The following is an 8,743-nucleotide window of genomic DNA, read 5'->3' as shown; positions in this document are numbered from 1 at the left end:
GCAGACGTATGGGGAGGGTTCTGACACAGGAGCAGGTCCTGCGTCGCGCAGTTTCCGCTTTTGTCTCCTCGCCTGCAACAAGGAGATGTGCTTCTCCTCGGCACGGCGGGTTCCTGTAGCAACAGTCTGCCTCCAAACGTCGCGGTCTTTTGCAGCTTCCTCCCAGTTGTTGTGGTCGATGCCTGCTTGTTTCATGTCACGTTTGCACACGTCCTTGAAACGCAGTCGGGGGCGACCAAGGGGTCTGGAGCCTGTTGACAGTTCGCCGTACAGGACAGCTCTGGGGAGCCGGCTGGGGTCCATCCTGTGGACATGGCCAAGCCATCTGAGGCGGCGTTGGCTGAGCATGGTGAACAGGCTGGTGGAGTGAGCACGGTCTAGGACTTCCATGTTGGGAACTTTGTCCTGCCATGAGATTCCCAGGATGCGGCGAAGACAGCGCAGGTGGAAGCTGTTTAGCTGTTTCTCATGTCTGGTGTAGGTGGTCCAGGCCTCGCTGCCATACATCAGTGTGCTAATGACGCAGGCTTGATAGACCTGGAGTTTAGTGCGCGTGGATAGCTGGTTGTTCGACCATACTCTTTTGGATAGCCTGGCCATCACTGAGGCGGCTTTCGCAAGACAGGTGGCACGTTCTGTGTCAAGTGACAAGTCACTGGAGATTGCGGATCCAAGTTATGTAAAGGTGTTGACACATTCCAGAGTCTGATTGTCGACGGAGATGGAGAGTGGAGTTTCAGCATCTTGGCCCATGACATTGGTCTTCTTTAGGCTGATGGTGAGACCAAACTCTTTACAGGCAGATAAAAGTCTGTCCATCAGCCTCTGGAGCCCGGACTCTGTGTGGGATGCTAGAGCTGCATCATCAGCAAAAAGCATTTCCTTCAGGAGGACACTGGTCACCTTGGTCTTGGAGCGCAAACGGGCAAGGTTGAAAAGTTTCCCATCAGCTCTCGTGTGTAGGGAGACACCTTCAGAACATGTGCCGAAAGCAGTAGACAGAACGACGGAGAAGAAAATTCCAAAGAGGGTTGGTGCAAGAACGCAGCCCTGTTTTACGCCGCTGCGGATTGGAAAGGCCTCTGATGTTCCTCCTTCCCAACAGACGGAACCCTGTGTGTTTTCGTGGAATGATCTTATGACGGCGAGGAGTTTTGGGGGGCAGCCGATCTTTGCAAGCATCTTGAAGAGACCATCTCTGCTGACAAGGTCGAATGCTTTAGTGAGATCAACAAAGGCGAGATACAAGGGTCTCCACTGTTCCCGGCACTTCTCCTGCAGCTGCCGAAGGGTGAAAATCATGTCCACTGTGGATCTTGCTGCCCTAAAGCCACATTGTGACTCAGGATAGACACGTTCTGCAAGGAGGTGGAGTCTAGCAAGGGCGACACGAGCAAAGACTTTCCCCACGATGTTAAGCAGGGAGATGCCGCGGTAATTATTACAGTCACTACGGTCTCCCTTGTTCTTGTACAGTGTGACAATCTTGGAGTCACGCAGATCCTGGGGGACGGCTCCATCCTTCCAACAGAGGCAGAGGAGATCATGAAGGTGCGGCAGTAAGGAAGGTTTCCCAAGCTTTATGACATCAGGTGTTATCCCGTCAGCACCTGGGGCCTTGCCGCATGTGAGGTTGTCAATAGCTTTGCTGAGCTCTTCCTGCGTGGGTTCCTTGTCAAGCTCCTTCATAACAGGCAGGTTTGCAACTCCACTCAGACCCTCCTCTGACACAATGCTCTCAGTGGCATATAACTCTGTGTAGTGTTCAGCCCATCTTCCAATCTTCTTGTTGCGGTCAGTGATGACTTCACCAGACTTGGCTTTCAGTGGTGCGGTTTTCTTGATGGACGGGCCGGTTGCTTGCTTTATCCCCTCATACATGCCCCTGATATCTCCCGTGTCCGAGGCCCTTTGTATGTTTGAGGAGAGCTCGAGCCAGTAGTTGTTGGCACAGCTACGTGCCGTTCGCTGGGCTTCGCTCTTGGCCTTTCTCAAGGCGTCAAGGTTCCTCTGTGAGGGGTTTCCCTTGTGCCTGAGGAAAGCGGTACGCTTTGCCTCTATAACTGGCTCCATCACTGCAGCACTAGCCTCAAACCAGTCTGCATTTCTTTTCGTTCTCTTCCCATATGTTGCAATGGCTTGGTCGTAGATGGTATCACGCAAGCATTTCCATTTGTCCACAGCACTTTGCCTGATTGATGGTCCACAGAGTGCTTGGTCAAGGGAGGTGAGGAAGCGTTGTGTGACAGCCAGGTTGGTATAACGACTGGCATTGATACGTGGACGGGCCTTCTGCTTGGTGTAATAGATCTGTTTTGGTCGAAGCTTGACCTTGCTGAGGACTAGTGAATGGTCCGTGTCACAGTCAGCACTGTGAAACGTCCTTGTGAGAAGCACGCTGTTAAGGGCCTCTCGCCTCGTGATGATGAAGTCGAGCTGGTGCCAATGTTTAGATCTGGGGTGTCTCCAGGATACCCGGTGCAGAGGCTTAGTCTGGAAGAAGGTGTTCGTGATGCAGAGCTTGCGGTAGCAGCACAGCTCTAGCAGACGTTGTCCATTTTCGTTCATGCTCCCCACTCCAAAATGACCAAGGCAGTCTGGCCAGGATTTGTGGTCAGCACCTACCCTGGCATTGAAGTCTCCCAGAAGGAGCAGATGCTCATTTTTCGGGATGGTGTTGACAGCCGCGTCGAGCTCCTCATAGAACTTGTCTTTTGACTCTGGTGGTGAGCAGAGGGTCGGGGCATAAGCACACAACAGGTTTGCTGGTCCGCTGCTGGTAGAAAGGCGGATTACAAGGATCCGCTCAGAGCCTTCTGTCGGTGGGTCCATCATGGGAAGCAGAGTGTTTTTCACTGCAAATCCCACACTATATTCCCGGGATTCCTCTGCACTCTTTCCCTGCCAGAAGAAAGTATAGTGTTTTTCCTTCAGAGAGCCAAAGCCAGCAAGACGTGTCTCTTGGAGCGCAGCAATGTCGACATTAAGTCGGTGGAGCTCACGGTCAATGATAGCGGTCTTGCGCGAGTCGCCAATGAGATCAAGGCTGTCCAAGAGCCTTGTGCGCATTGTTCTGACATTCCAGCTTGATACTCGAAGAGCTGGTATCTTCGTTTTCTTTCTCTCAGTTTTCGATTTTTTTCTGATCATCTTTGGTGCAATTGTTGACGTTTGCTAGCCGTGCTTTACCCTATTCCCCGCCAGGATGATGCCGGCTCTGGCGGGTTGACACCTAATTGACCGGGGGCAGCCCGGCTTGAGGCGGGCGGTGGCTAATCATTAGTCAATGATTCCTCCCACCGTCGAAGCTGGCGCCAAACGGGTGGAACTTAAGACTGCCAGCTTCCGTGTTGTTTCCTCCCTTTAGAGGGGAGGCTGGAGTGACCTCTCCGTGGCGCAAGCTTGGGCAGAAAATATGGAGATCTTGGGTTGCCCAGACATCAAGATCCCCCTCTCGGCCGTGACGATGTGGCCCAGAGGAAAGCAATGCAATACATCTGGCATCGACTTGACTGCAGGAGCTGCCGGCAGGGGGTCAGCAATGACACCCAGCCGCCTCAGGGGCTCCACTCCTGATTTTCTGTCTGGGTTTACTCCCATAGCCTTTCCTTCTCTCAAAGGTACCACAAGGCAGCGGGTGGGGGGGCAGGGGGGATGACGACTATTTGACCCATAGATGGGGCAGTGGTTGGCGGATGGCAGGGCGTGTCCACACACCGGTGGGCCTGCACACCTCGCCTTAGGGCCCACTGCTGCTCCGAGATCCCCTACAGTTTAGCCTGAGACCGCGAGGTCCCAGTTACCGTGTGTGGCCGCGAGGAGGCACTGTAGGAGTCTTGGTGGTGGAGAGGCTGTGTACCAGCAGGAGGAGACTTACGCACTCGGCTCCTCTTTTCACCCACCCAGGGGCTAGCTGGCGGCGATAGCTGTAAGCAGAGAGTAGCAAGCAGGGGCAGCATGCAGCATGCACTAACTACAAGCACTTCTGCCACAAATCTAACGCATATATACATACATATATATATATATGTATATATTTTACTTTTTAACTTTGGGCTTCCCGTAGGCCATATTTTGGACGCTGGCGGGCTGTAGTTTGGGGGACCCCTGGTGTAGAGAAACATTACCTCGAAGTAGAAAAATCCACCACTTGTGGTACAAAGGCTCCATCTAATTGTAGGCCAAGTAAGCACCCAATTAAATATTGTAACGACGTGACTCGAGCCGTTATCAAAGCTTTCAACGGAAGTCGTTGCAATCAGACTGCTGAAGGCCATAGTCGATGCCAAAATAAACAAGACACAAACAGAACCGTATTACTTCGTCTTTTCTATCACTTAACAAATGTTCTGGCATTCTACGCTTACACTCGCCTTTTCCCAGCCAATCAACACGCAGAACACATGTAAACAAAGACAGTGGCAGAGAAAGCTGCATGCAACAACGATGCCTTCAAGGCCATGGAAAACATCTGTTGAACACGGAATAGTTTACATGTGGAACCATGTAAATTATTCAAGGCAGGACCCAATTCGTTGCAATATAAATAACATCAAAACTGTTTAAACTGTGTGATATTACAGTTCCCAAAAATATTAAATATACTTATCAAAAAAACATCTGCCTTGTTTTTAATGAATACTTAGGCCTACTACGCTACTGTATTTTTTATATTTTTGTCCTGTGCAGCTTCTCAGGCAAATAATCTACAGATTTCCTTTAGAAAAGAGAAGTGTTGGATACTTCTCTTGTTGCCTTTTTTATATTTGACTTTATTAAATGGATTTATATTATTATTTGGTGCAGCCGGGCCGGAGCAGGAGGAAACGGGGGAAAAAAAGGAAGACAGAGGGGGGAATTGTGGGGATAAGACAAAGAGACAACAATAACAAATACATAACAGCATCAGCAAATAGGATACGTACAAATATGATGGTGAAAGTGATAGCAAAGAAGCAGTTAGTGAAATAAATAATAATACAAAAATGACAATGAGTATTATTACACTACAAATGGAGCAATACAAATAGAAATAGCACTATTGATCATGAATAATAACAATTATTACCTCCATTATCAACAATACAGTTGCTTCAAATGCAACAATACGCTACTGTAATTTAACGGTGGTACTTGGAGAGCCAAGTTATTTCCGTGGTGGTACTTGCTGAAAAAAATGATCATGTCCACGTCCGTGATTACAGCAGCTTGTGTGTCAGGCTTTTTTATATTGCTGCCACGTTTCGGCTCGGGTCGGTTCTTTCCTGCGAATGTTTAAACAGTCCATTTTCATTAGCCGGCCAATTTTAGCTTGTGATCATTTGATTTTGGCTCATTGATCATTTCAGACAGCGTAACATAATAGCATTGACACCGCGCCCGACCACTCCTTGATTGCTTGACCCTCTTCATTTGCAAGCAGAAAGTCATGGTGGCTGCAAAGTTGCCACCGCCTGACCCCTCTCCCCCCCGAACACGCACTGTAAACTATGGGGAAGGTCAACGCCGCGCATCTTCTATGGGTTTTGATAATGTATGTTTACAGAGAGGCGACCTCCGCAGCCTTGTAATGCATCAATGTGACATGCACAGTAACGCCTGATTCCACCGCATGCTGTTTGGGCTTGACCTCTGACAAGGGTCCAACGGGAGGAGGAAAAAACGGGACATCAATAGGACAATGTTTGGATGTTTTCACACCACTGGGAGGTTGTTTGGTATACACAAGTACACATTATCTTTGGCTGTTGTGTGACAGGGACTGAAATGATTGTTTGTCGACTCTCGGTGCAACATTTGTCTCGGACACAAAGGGTGTCACAAATTGGTGATCCAAAAAGAGGGAAACCGAATCAACGTTTTCCATAAGAAATGATGTAAACCCAACAATATTAACAAAACATTTTATGGAGAATATTTAAAGATTTACATCAGGCGTCTGCTAACTACGGCCCGCGGCTAGTTCAGAGTATAAAAAAATTAAACAATTTTAAATTATGATTTTTTAAATCTATCCCATTAGTCCCCAAACTACGGCCCGCGGGCCAGATACAGCACGCCAGCATCCAAAGTCTGGCCCACGGGTAGTCCCAAGTAAAAACAAAAGAAGTATATATATATATATATATATATATATATATATATATATATATATATATATATATATATATATATATGTATATGTGTGTATATATATATATATATATGTATACGTTAGGTCAGGAAAAAACACATAGGCTATATCATCCCTACAAGCCTGTTTTTCAGATTTCCTTGCTCGTCAGGGGATTTTACAAGCAGGGAAACTTGCGAATCAGGCTTGTAGGGATGATATAGCCTCTGTGTTTTTTCCTGACCTAACGTATATTCCGCTCTACTCCAGTATTGAGCACTGTATAACGGATAAACCACAGAAACCTCGAATATATATATATATGTATATATATACATATTTTTTGTGTATCTATCTCAGGTATATATATATATATATATATCCATCCATCCATCCATTTTCTACCGCTTATTCCCTTCGGGGTCGCGGGGGGCGCTGGAGCCTATCTCAGCTACAATCGGGCGGAAGGTGGGGTACACCCTGGACAAGTCGCCACCTCATCGCAGGGCCAACACAGATAGACAGACAACATTCACACTCACATTCACACACTAGGGCCAATTTAGTGTTGCCAATCAACCTATCCCCAGGTGCATGTCTTTGGAGGTGGGAGGAAGCCGGAGTACCCGGAGGGAACCCACGCAGTCACGGGGAGAACATGCAAACTCCACACAGAAAGATCCCGAGGCCGGGATTGATCTCACGACTACTCAGGACCTTCGTATTGTGAGGCAGACGCACTAACCCCTCTGCCACCGTGCTGCCCCTATATATATATATATATATATATATATATATATATATATATATATATATATATATATATATATATATATATATAGTCAAGGTTTCTGTGGTTTATCTGTTATACAGTGTTCAAAACCGGGGTAGAGCGGAATATACGTTAGGCCAGGAAAAAACACAGAGGCTATATCATCCCTACAAGCCTGTTTCACAGGTTTCCCTGCTCGTCAGGGGATTTTATTTGTTACTTTTGTTGTTGAAATAAAATCCCCTGACGAGCAGGGAAACCTGCGAAACAGGCTTGTAGGGATGATATAGCCTCTGTGTTTTTTCCTGACCTAACGTGTGTGTGTGTGTGTGTATATATATATATATATATATATATATATATATATATATATATATATATATATATATATATATATATATATATATATATATATATATATATATATATTATATATATATATATTTTTTTAATTTATTTTTTTAATCTATCCCAGGGGTCCCCAAACTGCAGCCCGTGGGCCAGATGTGGCCCACCAGTGTCCAAAATAGTAGTCGGGTAGTCCCGAGAATTTTTTTTTTGTATTTTTTTTTTTTTTTTTAATGTATCCTTTCTGGCCCATCCAGCAATCCATTTTCTACTGCTTGTTACCCTTGGGGTCTCCTAGCCGCTCAGGCAAATCATATTGTCTAAAAATGCATTTTCCAATCAATAACGTGACGTCATCACGATCGCGCCGCAGTGTCGGATAATCTGTAATGAGACAGATTTATATATATATATAGTCAAGGTTTCTGTGGTTTATCCGTTATACAGTGCTCAATACCGGGGTAGAACGGAATATACGTTAGGTCAGGAAAAAACACAGAGGCTATATCATCCCTACAAGCCTGTTTCGCAGGTTTCCCTGCTTGTAAAATCCCCTGACAAACAGGGAAACCTGCAAAACAGGCTTGTAGGGATGATACAGCCTCTTGTGTTTTTTCCTGACCTAACATTTATTCCGCTCTACCCCGGTATTGAGCACTGTATAAAGCTGTAAACGATAATATATAAATATTAAATGTCAGTGTTTATCTCACACCAACAACTCAAACACATCGGCTTTAGCGTTAGCTCGTTAGCATGAGCATCCTGTTCACTCGGGTTGAGGCGAATAACTACACAAATGGAATGTCACCGACTACTTTCACAACGTGTAATAAAGTAAATAGTTGATATTTGATTTACCTTCGTTCCACTCGTGCACTTCCTTCTTTATTTTACATTTCTCCAACAAATTGTCAGAGGAGTGAAGCGTATGTCTGGTCTTGTCACCCCCTCCCGGGCAGGAGGGCAACACGGCAGTGCGGCTGGATCAAAATTACAAGCGAGCGTCATTAAACAGGTCTGCAGTACCCGGAGGAGCCTAGGTCAAAATAATGAAGGACTCCTAACTGGAGAAGCCAAACCATCAGTTTTTATATTCCTCCATTCTGTTTCTGGGTGTGTGTGCTAAGTCAGGAGAGCACATCCTGAACATAAAAGGAGAAGTACGTGTGTAAGTGTCTGGAAAACAACTGCTTTAAGTCATAACTCAAATGTAGTCTTTTCTCAAGGATAGGGTTATCACTTTTGCATTCCGAAATCCCAATTAGAGCCTCTTTTCCTACGAGAAGTGATCCAATCCACCTGTGAATATCAAACTAAGGGGCCTTATCTATTTATGTGCTCAAACTAAAATACCACTATTTAATTAAACTTGATGGTTTGCTTTCTCCAAGGTGAATATAAACATTCACCATATGTAGAACATAATATGAGTTAATTAATTGACAGCCGAGGTAATTGTTCCGACTCCAGCTTAATACTTCATACTCTTCAGTAATTACGTTTAAAAG

This window comes from Entelurus aequoreus, linkage group LG14 (genome assembly GCF_033978785.1).
Source record: "Entelurus aequoreus isolate RoL-2023_Sb linkage group LG14, RoL_Eaeq_v1.1, whole genome shotgun sequence".
NCBI lineage: Eukaryota > Metazoa > Chordata > Actinopteri > Syngnathiformes > Syngnathidae > Entelurus > Entelurus aequoreus.
Note: the sequence above shows the minus strand (reverse complement) of the source record.